This window comes from Balaenoptera ricei, chromosome 6 (assembly GCF_028023285.1).
Source record: "Balaenoptera ricei isolate mBalRic1 chromosome 6, mBalRic1.hap2, whole genome shotgun sequence".
Classification (NCBI taxonomy): Eukaryota; Metazoa; Chordata; class Mammalia; order Artiodactyla; family Balaenopteridae; genus Balaenoptera; species Balaenoptera ricei.
The window spans coordinates 36,683,515-36,696,137 of NC_082644.1; positions in this window are offsets into that span (position 1 = coordinate 36,683,515).

Below are 12,623 nucleotides of genomic sequence, written 5' to 3' on the forward strand. Positions count from 1 at the left end.
CTTCATTGAATTAACATAATATAATAATTCCTAAGGTTTAATTACCATAAAGAAAAGGATTCATCATAAGAACAAGATTTAAGGAAATACAATTTGTTGCAAACAAGCACGTTTCTATCAGGCTCTGTAAAAACAGTTCCTCCCTTAGCTGACCCTGGTTCTTTCTGGACTGGAATTCCAAGATTATAGCAAGTTATATCAGATGTTAAGAAACATCTGGACTTTCTTAAGCTCTACATATATTAGGATTTTGCCAATGGAATGTAGGTGGAAATGATGTATACTAATTCTAGTTTGAAAACCCAATGAATAATCCTTCATCCACTCTTTTCCATGCATTAAACGTCATGCGTTTCAATGACAGTATTACAACAGGACAAAAGCCTGGGTGTCTGAGCCACCACTCTGTCTACATCAGGTTGTGATGTGAAATAGAAATGAACCTTTGATGTGCTAAGCTACTAGGATTTCAGGCTTATTAGTTACTGCAACATAACCTAGGCCATCCTAAGACTGAGCTTGGATAAGTTTTTTTTTTTTTTAACTTCTCTGAACCTCAGTTTCTTCATTAAAAAAATGTTAATTGTAGTAATTATTGTTGTAGTCAAGGCCATATTCACTGTAAGTAACCTTCTTAGGCCAACTAAATCAGAAAGGGAATTTGTTGGAAAGATTCAAGGGGATCTCATGAAGTCCAGTACCCACTGCAGAGGACAGCTTACAAAGGACACATCCTTCTTAGTTCCAGCATTATCATCCAATTCACTAGTGTCTCTGTGTCTCAAGCTAAGTTCCCAGGACAGAAAATCTGATTGGCTCACCTTACATCAAATGTCTACCTCTGATCCAGTCAGCTGCAGCCAGAGACAGGGTCACACAAGCAAATGTGTCTTGAATCTTCCTCTTATGAGCAGGGTGCACTTTTCTCCAAGATGGGGATCATGGGCTGAGCAGATACCTCAAAGATATCTGCCATGCTACACACAGGGATGTTGAGGTTACATGAAAAGGCATATGCCGGGCTGATTCTGCATTGTGAGGAGCTTGGAAGTCACCACTCCAGCCTAACTGCAAGTGAAAAGCTGAAAAGGCTGAAAAGTCAAAAACTCTTCTTGGGTCCATAAGAGAAGGAAGGACACAGGGCAAATCATTGCCCCCAAGGTTGGCGAGACAGGTGAAAACAGGCAGTCACATCTCACCAGAGCAAAGACTCATGAAGGGAAATTGCTGCAGGGGCCAGTGCTGGGGTCTAAAGCCTAAAATGTAATTAACAAATTGCTGGAAGCTCAGCGTGGACAGTTCTGAGAGTTAAAAACTCCAGGGTGACCTACAGGCGCCCCCCCCCCCCTATTGTGAGTTTTACCTCTAGGAGCTTGACCAGGATCCCACAGTGAATGCTGGAGAAGATACTGGGCTTCTGGCTGGGGATGGGAAAAGGGAACATTTTGAAACACACCAGAGTTCGCTGTTCTTAACAAGGCCTGCCCTCAGGGGACATTAGTTAACTAGAGCAACCCAATCAAGGATTATCAGTCTTAACTGACCTGGTGTAGGGAAATACCCAACTCTAGCCCATTCTAGCCATCCCATACCACTTAAAGGGGGAGAAAAAAAACGGAGAAACACTTGTGAAGTTCACAATCTAGAAGCACAGGCTCACTAAACGCTGAGACCTAATCACAGGACTAGGTCCCCCCCCTCACATCTCACCACCTCCTTACTAAAGGCCTATTTACAGCAGTTCCTTTTATCCAGTACACTATGTCCAGCTATCAAGAAAGAATTACAAGGCAAACCAAAGGGCAAAAAACCATAGTTTGAAGAGACAGAGCAAGCTTCAGAGTAAGACATGACGGGGATGTTGGAATTACCAGCCCGGGAATTTAAAACAATTATGATGGGACTTCCCTGATGGTGCAGTGGTTAAGAATCTTGCCTGCCAATGCAGGGGACATGGGTTCGATCCCTGGTCCAGGAAGATCCCACATGCCGCGGAGCAACTAAGCCTGTGCGCCACAACTACTGAGCCGGTGTGCCACAACTACTGAAGCCTGTGCACTCTAGGGCCTGCATGCCACAACTACTGAGCCCGTGGGCTGCAACCACTGAAGCCCACGCGCCTAGAGCCCGTGCTCTGCAGCAAGAGAATCCTCTCAATGAGAAGCCCATGCACCACAACGAAGAGTAGCCCCCACTCACTGCAGCTAAAGAAAGCCCGTGTGCAGCAACAAAGACCCAACACAGCCAAAAATAAATAAAATTCAAAAAAAAAAAATAAGACTATGATAAATTTGCTAGGGACTCTAATGGATAGACAGCATGCAAGAACAGATGGGCAATGTAAGCAGAGAGAAGGAAATCCTAAGAACCAAAAAGAAATACTAGAGATTAAAAAAAACATTGTCACAGAAATGAAGAATGGCTTTGATTGGAATTTGATGGTCATGGCTGAGGAAGGAATCTCCGAGCCTTAGGATATATCAATAATCTTTGAAAACTGAAAAGCAAAGAAAAACATAGACTGGAAAAAAAAAACTAACAAACAAACCAGGATATCCAAGGACTGTGGGACAACTACAAAAGATGTAACATGCATATTGGGAACATCAGGAGAAGAAGAAGAAAGAGAGAAAGGAACAGAAGAAATATTTGAAATAATAATGACTGAGAATTTCCTCCAAGTTAATGTGAGACACCAAACCACAGATCCAGGAAATTCACAGAGTAACACACAGGATAAATGCCAAAAAACCACACCTAAGCCTAACATCATCAAACTACAGAAAATCAAAGATAAAGAAAAAATCCTGAAAGAAGCCAGAAGAGGAAATAAACATCTTACCTACAGAGGAACAAAGAATTACATCTGACTTCTCCTCAGAAACCATGCAAACAAGAAGACTTGGAGTGAAATATTTAAAGTGTTTAGAGGAAAATACCCATCAGCCTTTGAATTCTGTACCCTGTAAAATTATCCATCAAAAGTGGAGAAGGACTTCACTGGTGGTCCACTGGTTAAGACTTTGCCTTCCAATGCAGGGGGTGTGGGTTTGATCCCTGGTCAGGGAGCTATAATCCTACATGCCCCATAGCCAAAACACCAAAATGTAAAACAAAAGCAATATTGTAACAAATTCAATAAAGACTTCAAAAAAAAAAAGTGAAGGAGAAACAAAAACTTTCTCAGACTAACAAAAATTGAGGGCATTTGTTGCTAGTAGGTCTTCCTTGCAAGAAATGTTAAATGATGTTCTTTAGAGAGAAGGAAAATGATATAGGTCAGAAGCTTGGATCTACATAAAGAAAGGAAGAGCGTTGAAGAAGGAAAAAAAGAAGATAAAATAAAAACTTTTATTTTTTATTCTTAATTGATCTAACAGAAAACAGTTTTTTCAAAATACTGATAGCAAGAATGTATTCAATTACGACTTATTCTTTTTTTTTTTTAATTTTTATTTATTTATTTATTTATTTATGGCTGTGTTGGGTCTTCGTTTCTGTGCGAGGGCTTTCTCCAGTTGCGGCAAGCGGGGGCCACTCTTCATCGCGGTGTGCCGGCCTCTCACTATCGCGGCCTCTCCTGTTGGGGAGCACAGGCTCCAGACACGCAGGCTCAGTAATTGTGGCTCACGGGCCCAGCTGCTCTGCGGCATGTGGGATCTTCCCAGACCAGGGCTCGAACCCGTGTCCCCTGCATTGGCAGGCAGATTCTCAACCACTGCACCACCAGGGAAGCCCCACGACTTATTCTTAATTGATCTAACAGACAACAGTTTGTTCAAAATAGCAACAATGCATTCAATTATATCTGCTTATGTATATATCATATATATGCACTTATGTATGCTCACATATAAGTGAAATGAATGACAGCAATTATACAGGGACAGGAGGATGGAATTAGAATTATTTTGTTATTATAAGGTACTCACAACTACCCATGAAGAGGTATATGTTATTTGAAAGTGAAATTGGATTAGTTGTAAATGTATATTGCAAACTCTAGGGAAAGCACTAAAAAAAGTAAAAGGAAGTATAATTGATATGCTAAGAAAGGAAAGAAAAGGAAATCATATAAAATGACTAGTAAAAAATCACAAAAGGCAGAAAAAGAAAGGAAGACAACAATAGGAACAAAGAATAAGGGCAAAAAATAGAAAATAGTAACAAATATGGTTACTATTTTCCCTTAATCCAACTGTATCAATAATCACTGTGAATGTCAATGATCTAAATACACCAATTAAAAGAGTGGATTGAAAACATGACCTAACTATATGTTGTCTACAAGAAACCCACTTTAAATATAAAGACACATATAGATTAAAAGTAAATGGATGGAGAAAAATATATCATGCTAACACTAGTGAAAAGAGAGCAGGAGTAGCTATATTAATGTCAGAACATACTTCAAAGTAAGGAAAGTTATTAGGGATAAAGAGGGGTATTACATAATAATAAAGGAGTCAATTCTCCAACAAGACATAATAATGTATGTGCCTAACAACAGAGCATCAAACTACATGAGGCAAAATGGATAAAACTGTAAGGAGGAAGATGAATCCACTATCATAGCTGGGGATTTCAACGCTCAGAAATGGAAAGGCCCAGCAGGCGAAAATCAATAAGCACATAGTTGAACTTAACACCATTTATCAACAAGATATAATTGACATCTACAGACTACTTCATCCAACAACAGCAGAATACACATTTTCCTCAAGCTTTCATGGAACATTCACCAATATAGACCACATTCTGGGCCATAAAACACACCTTAACATATTTAAAAGAATAGAAATCACACAATGTCTGCTTTTAGACCACAATGGAAATAAACTAGAAACCAACAACAGAAAGATAAGTGGAAAATCCCAAAATACATGCAGATTCAATAACATACTTCTAAATAACATATGGATGAAAGAAAAACATCTCAAGAGAAATTTCAAAATATTTTAAACTAAATGAAAATAAAAATACAGCTTATCAAAATTTGTGGAATACAGTGAAAAGCAGTGCTTAGAGGGAAATTTATAGCATTAAATGCATATATTAGAGAATAAGAAAGATCTAAAATCAATTTAAGTTTCCACCATAGGAATCTAGGAAAAGAAGAACAAATTAAACCCAAAGTAAGCAGAAGAAAGGAAATAATAAGAATTAGAGCAGAAATCAATGAAAGTAAAAATTAGAAATCAATAAAGAAAATCAACAAAACCAAAACCTGGTTCTTTGAAAAGATCAAAAGATCTTATCAATTGATAAGCCTCTAGCCAGGCTAACTAAGAAAAAAGAGAGAAGACATAAATTACTAGTATCAGAAATAAAAGATGGGACATTACTACAGATCCTTTGGAAATTAAAACGATGATGAAGGGGACTTCCCTGGTGGCCCAGTGGTTAAGAATCTGCTTTCCAATGCAGGGGACACGAGTTTGATCCCCGGTCAGGGAACAAAAATCCCACATGCTACAGGGCAATTAAGCCCACATGCCACAACTACTGAGCCCACACGCTCTGGACCCTGCATGCCACAACTAGAGAGAAGCCCGTGCTCTGCAACAAAGAGCCCATGAGCTGCAATGAAAGATCCTGCATGCCACAATGAAGATCTGCATGCCACAACTAAGACCTGATGCAGCTAAATAAATAAATTAATTAATTAATTAATTTAAAAAAAGCAAAACATATGTTTAAAAAAATACATGAATAAAAAAAAAAACGGATGATGAAGGAATACTATGAACAGCTCTATGCCCACAAATTTGATAACCCAGATAAAATGGATCAAATAACTTGAAAGACACAATCTGCCAAAACTCACACAAGAAGTAGATGATATGAATAAGCCTATATTAAAGAAATTGGATCAATAATTAATACCCTCCAAAACCAAAAGCACAAAGCTCAGATGGGTTTATTGGTGAATTCTACCAAACATTTAAGGAAGAAATAATATCAATTCTTTACAATCTCTTTCAGAGGATAGAAGCAGAGGAAATGCTTCCTAACACATTCAATGAGGCCAACATTCCCCTAATACCAAAACCAGGCAAAGACATTACAAGCAAAGAAAACTACAAACCAATATCTCCCATGAACATAGATGCAAAAATCCTTAACAAAATATAAGCAATTTAAATTTAAAAACTTATAAAAATAATTATATACCATGACTAAGTGGGATTTATCCAGGTAGGCAAAGCTGGTTCAACATTGGAAAATCAAATAATGTAATCCATCACATAACAGACTAAAAATGAAAAATCACAAAATCATACCAATAGATGCAAAAAAAGCATTTGACAAAATCCATTTAAGATAAAAACTCTCAGTAAACTAGGACTAGAAGAGAATTTTCTCAACTTGATAAAGACTGTCTATAAAAACCCTACAGATAATATCATATTTAATGATGAGAAACTCAAAGCTTTCCCATTAAGATCAGGTACAAGTCAAGGATGTTCCCTCTCACCACTTATTTTCAATGTCATACTGGAAGTCTTTGCTAATGCAATAAGGCAATAAAAGAAAATAAAAAATATACATATTGGGAAGGAAGATATAAAAGTGCTTTTGTTCACAGATGACATTATTGTCTATGTAGAAAATCCAAAAGAATTGACACACCAAAAAACTCCTGGGACTATTAAACAATTATAGCAAGGTTGCAGGATTCAAGGTTAATATACAAAAGTCAATTGTTTTCCTATATACCAATAAAGAATAGGTGGAATCTGAAATTAGAAACATAATACCATTGACACTGGAACCTAAAAAAATGAAATAGTACAAATCTAACAAACAAAATGTGTAAAAGATCTGTATGAGGAAAACCACAAAACTCTGATGAATGAAATCAAAGAAGAACTAAATCAGTTGATAGACTCAATATTGTCAAGATGTCAGTTCTTCCCAACTTGTTCTATACATTCAATTCAATCCCAGTCAAAATCCAAGCAAGTCATTTTACGGATATTGTCAAACTGATTCTAAAATTTATATGGAGAGACAAAAGACCCAGATTTGCCAACACAGTATTGAAGGAGAAGAAAGAGTTGGAGGACTGTTGCTACCTGACTTCAAGACTTATGATAAAGCTACAGTAATTAAGACAATGTGGTACTGTATTGGCAAAAGAATAGACAGATAGGTCAATGGAACAGAATTAAGAGCCCATAAATAGACCCCCATAAATATAGTCAACTGATCTTTGACAAAGGAGAAAAGGCAATAAAATGGAGTAAAGAAAGTCTCTTGAACAAATAGTGCCAGAACAACTGGACATTCACATGCAAAAAAAAGAATCTAGACACAGACCTTACACCCTTCACAAAAATTAACTCAAAGTAGATCATAGGCCTAAATGTAAAATGCAAAACTAAAACTCTTAAAAGATAATATAGGAGAAAACCTAGATGACCTTGGGTATGGTGATGCCTTTTTAGATACAGTACCAAATAAACAATCCATGAAGGGAGTAATTGATAAGCTGGAATTTATTAAAATTAAAAACTTCTGCTCTGGGAAAGACAGTATCATGAGAATGAGAAGACAAACCACAAACTGAGTGAAAATATTTACAAAAGACACATCTGATAAAGGACTGTTAATCCTTAAAACTGAACAATAAGAAAACAAAAAATGGGCCAAAGACACCTCACCAAAGAAGATACACAGATAACAAATAAGCATATGAAAATATGCTCCACAGCATACGTCATCAGGAAAATGCAAATTAAAACAACAATGAGACATTCCTACACACCTATTAGAATGACCAAAATCCAGAATACCAAATGCTGGTGAGGATGTGGAGCACCAGGAACCCTCATACATTGCTGGTGGGGAATGCAAATTGGTGCAGCCACTTCAGAAGACAGTTGGAGGTTTCTTACAAAGCTAAACATACTCTCGCCATATGATCCAGCAATCACACTCCTTGGTATTTACCCAAAGGAGCTGAAAACTTAACATTAGTACAAAAACCTGCAGACTGTTGTTAATAGTAGCTTTATTCATAATTGCTAAGACTTGCTGGCAACCAGGATGTCCTTCAGTAGAGGAATGAATAAAACTGTGGTACAGCCAGACAATGGAATATTATTCATTGCTAAAAGAAATGAGCTATCAAGCAATGAAAAGACATGAAGGAATCTTAAATGCATATTACTAAGTGAAAGCAGCCAATCTGAAAAGGCTACCTACTGTATGATTCTAACTATTTTACATTCTGGAGAAAGCAAAACTACGGAGGCAATAAGAATATCAGTGGTCACTAGGGGTGAGGTGGTGGGGAGCGATGAAAGGCAGAGCACAGAGAATTTTTAGGGCAGTGAAACTACTCTGTGTGATATTATGATAGATATAATTATACAATTGTCCAGACCCACAGAATGTACAACACCCATAGTGAACCTTAAGGTAAACTATGGATTTTGGGTGATAACGATGGGTTAATGTAGGTTCATTTTTGTAAAAAAAAAGAAAAAAAAAGAAAAAAAGAAAAAAGAAATACCATTCTGGTGAGTGATGTTGATAACAAGGAAGGCCGTGCATGTGTGGGTACAGGGGGAAATGAGGAATCTCTGTACCTCCTCGCAATTTTGTTGTAAACCTAAACTACTCTAAAAGATAAAGCCTTATATATATATATATTTTTTTAAAAAGCATAGTATGATGAGAATATAAGTAAATGGTGCAATGGGTACCAAAGAATTAAACTATAGTTCCAACATATGCCAGTCCCACTTTAACTTTATTTTTGCATTTGAAGAATGTATATAGCACTTTCCTACATATTTTTATACATTGAAAACTAGACTTGGTATCTTGGTAAAACTATGTTATAGGAAAGCAGAAATTGTATTTTTTATTTTTTATCTTTGTTTTCTGTTATCCTACAAAGCTGATGCTTAAGCATCAAGCTGGTTTCACTGGCACATGAGAAAAGGAAGATGTGATCTGCAAAGAAACAGAGTTCCTATGTGAAGCTGTTTAGAATGGCACTCAATGTTCAGTGCTCAGGTATGTAGTAAGTACTGTAGTCCTGTGGGGGCAAGTGTGTAGGTATTTTGAAACATTTTGGCATAATTGTAAAATTTTTTGCATTTTTAACCTGATGGCATTATTTCCTTTTTTTTTCATTTTTTTCAAATTTATTTATTTATTTATTTTTATTTTTGGCTGCGTTAGGTCTTCGTTGCTGCCCGCTGGCTTTCTCTAGTTGAGGCGAGTGGGGGCTACTCTTCGTTGCGGTGTGCCGGCTTCTTACTGTGGTGGCTTCGCTTGCTGTGGAGCACGGGCTCTAGGCGTGTGGGCTTCAACAGTTGTGGCACACGGGCTCAGTAGTTGTGGCACACAGGCTCAGTAGTTGTGGCTCACGGGCTCTAGAGCGCAGGCTCAGTAACTGTAACGCACGAGCTTAGTTGCTCCACGGCATGTGGGATCTTCCCGGACCAGGGCTCGAACCCATGTCCCCTGCATTGGCAGGCAGATTCTTAACCACTGCGCCACCAGGGAAGCCCAGCATTATTTCTTATAATAAAACCTTTTCTGATTGAAAACTTCAAAAACGAAGTAAAACAAAAACCTATGTTGGGGACTTCCCTGGTGGTCCAATGGTTAAAGACTCCACGCTCCCAATGCAGGGGGCCCGGGTTCAATTCCTGCTCAGGGAACTAGATCTCGCATGCTGCAACTAAGACCGGGTGAAGCCAAATAAACAAATAAGTATTAAAAACAAAACAAAACAAAAACCAAAAAACCTATGTTGGGATTACATAAAGCATCTTAGCAGAGTTCTGCTAACAAAGAATGGTCCCTCAGCTGATATTCTAGAGGCACATTCCAGATCCTTGTCTTTGGGTGGAGGGTCCTGAGGCAGGAGCAAGATTGCCCCAGCCATTAGGACGGTCTGCTTGACCTTATTTACTTAGACTGAGGTCTGTGAGCATCTTTCACTAAGCAGAGCAAAGCCATAGATAGCTTTGTGGTCACCAGTGTATCCTTGGCACTGAAATAGATGTGAGCTGGATGCTCTTCTACCTTCCTCCGGGCTTTCGCCACAGCTGCTCTTTCAGTTTCCAACCTGTTCTGTGCCCTGAAAGAACTTTGGCATTTGCTGAAAGGTCATCAGCTGCAATTTTAGACCATTGGGTAACAAACTTCTGACATTTAAATGCAGCTGCAAAGTGGTGGGATTGCTGTACCGCCTGTCAGCCTGGGCTGGACGGTGACAGAAGTAGCAGCCCCTCCCTCAGATCCCTTTATGGACGAGTGGTTGACTGCTTATAAAGGACACCAGCCAATACTCTCCCTTCTGACTCCCAAATTATCTAGTCTTGCTCATTCTTAACATCCACAGTGTGCTGGGCACCAGGGATTCTCCAGGCAGTTGTGCTGAAGCACTAGTTTGTTTGTTAGTTTACTTCCAATCTCTTGTGAACAAATACATAATAAAAATTAACTAGATGGGCTTCCCTGGTGGCACAGTGGTTGAGAATCTGCCTGCCAATGCAGGGTACACAGGTTTGAGCCCTGGTCTGGGAAGATCCCACATGCCATGGAGCAACTAGGCCCGTGAGCCACAATTACTGAGCCTGCGCGTCTGGAGCCTGTGCTCTGCAACAGGAGAGGCCGCGATAGTGAGAGGCCTGCACACCGCGATGAAGAGTGGCCCCTGCCTGCCGCAACTAGAGAAAGCCCTTGCACAGAAACGAAGACCCAACACAGCCATAAATAATAAATAAACAAATAAATAAATAAATAAACCCAAAGTTAAAAAAAAAAATAGATGTAACACTCAAGATTTCAGCTTAAAAAAAAAATTAACTAGAAAGGCTAATAAACACGTGGAAAGATGCTCAACATCACCAATCATTAGGGAAATGCCAATCAAAGCCACAATGAGATACCATTTCATACCCATTAGGATGCTAGTTATAAAAAAACAAACAAACAAACAAACAAAAACAGAAAATAACAACTGTTGGCAAGGATGTTGAGACATTGGAACCCTTGTGCACTGCTGGTGGGAATGTAAAATGGTGCAGCCACTGTGGAAAATGGTACAGTGATTCCTCAAGAAGTTAAACATAGAATTACCATATGATCCAGCAATTCTACTTCTGTGTATGTATATACCCCAAAAAAACTGAAAGCAGGGACTTGAACATGTATTTGTCCTACTGTGGACATGATAGCATTATTCACAATAGCCAAAAGGTGGAAACAACCAAAGTGTCCGTCGATGGATTAATGGGTAAACAAAATGTGGTATATCCACCAATGGAATATTATTCAGTCTTAAAAAGGAAGGAAATTCAGACACATGCTACAACATGGATGAACCTTGAAAATATGATGCTAAGTGAAATAAGCCAGCCACAAAAGGAGAAATATTGCATGATTCCACTTATATGAAGTACCTAGAATAGTCAAATTCATAGAAACAGAAAGTAGAATTGCTGGTTGTCAGGGACTAAGGATTGAGGGGGAAGAGAGAGTTATTGTTTAATAGGCACAGAGTTTCACTTTGCAGTAAAATGACTTTTTAAAAATGTACAGTTCTCTGAATTTTAACACATGTATGGGTTCAAGTTGCCATCACCGTAATCAGGATACAGAACAGTTCCATCAGGCAAAAAATTCCCCATCCTGTCCTCCCTGCCTCACACCAACTATCCCCGGCAACCATGAAGTTGGTCTCTAACTCTCTAATTTTGTCTTTTTGAGAATATCATGTAAATGGAATCATACAGCATATAGTCTTTTAAGACTGGCTTCTTTCACCCAGCATAATGCCTTTGAGATTAGTCCCAGTGCCACATGTAACAATAGCTTGTTCCTTTTTATTGCTGAATAGTGTTCTATTTTATGGATCTACCACAGTTTCTTTACCACCATTGAAGAGCATTTGGGTGTTAGCAGTCCCTGACAATTATAAATAGAGCTGCTATAAATATTCACGAATGGGTTTTGGTGTGAACATACAATTCATTTCTCTAGGGAAGATGCGACAGTCCGCTCTGAGTGGCATCGTTTTGTACCACCACGGGGGAAACCCTCTTAATCAGATGATGACATTCGACTTCAAAGGAAATCTGGAAACCAATCAGCCAGGCCACTCTCTTTATCTTGTAGCCATTTACTGGCCCAGAACTCCTAATATTCAGCCACTGCTCTTTCTATAATTATGTCTGAAGAATCATGGTTGATCTCCCATGTGAAAGACAAAACTGAGTTATGTATTGGTGGCAACGTGAAACATCAGGATCAAAGAAAGTTCCATTCTACAGTCCTCACAATTTCCAGAAACTCTTGGGGAAGAAAAAGAAAGTTTTCCAATTTAGACCCTGGTGATGTCAAAATTAAAATGTTCTGACATAGAAGCTCCTCTTCTAGGGCTGTATCTTACTGAAGCCCTCACACAAGCACATACACAAAGGTAAGGATCTTGGTGCAGCATTGTTTGAGGAACAAATATTTCAAAAAAAACTGACTGTCCACACGTGGGAAAGCAGTATGTCTCTGTGTGTCGACACGGATGTATTTCCCAGCTGTTTTGCTGTGGCAGACACTTCCGATTGGTTGATTCAATATCAGTGCCCGACTCTTGG